This window comes from Mesoplodon densirostris, chromosome 8, assembly GCF_025265405.1.
Source record: "Mesoplodon densirostris isolate mMesDen1 chromosome 8, mMesDen1 primary haplotype, whole genome shotgun sequence".
Taxonomy (NCBI): domain Eukaryota; kingdom Metazoa; phylum Chordata; class Mammalia; order Artiodactyla; family Ziphiidae; genus Mesoplodon; species Mesoplodon densirostris.
The window spans coordinates 46,147,984-46,148,327 of NC_082668.1; positions in this window are offsets into that span (position 1 = coordinate 46,147,984).

A 344-nucleotide genomic window follows, 5' to 3' on the forward strand; every position below is an offset into this window, starting at 1 on the left:
TGACATTAACTTATCCCTTAGATGTTTAGAAGTGGTTTACTAATTGAGCAGGAATTTTTCCTGTCTTCAATATTTTATTGAAGTGTTTCAAGCAACATTAATAGCACAAAATCCACTATTAAGAATCTCGCACAGGGGCTTCCCTGGTGGCGCAGTGGTTGAGAGTCCGCCTGCCGATGCAGGGGACGCGGGTTCGTGTCCCGGTCCGGGAAGATCCCACATGCCGCGGAGCGGCTGGGCCCTTGAGCCATGGCCGCTGAGCCTGCGCATCCGGAGCCTGTGCTCCGCAACGGGAGAGGCCACAACAGTGCGAGGCCCGCGTACCGCAAGAAAAAAAAAAAAAG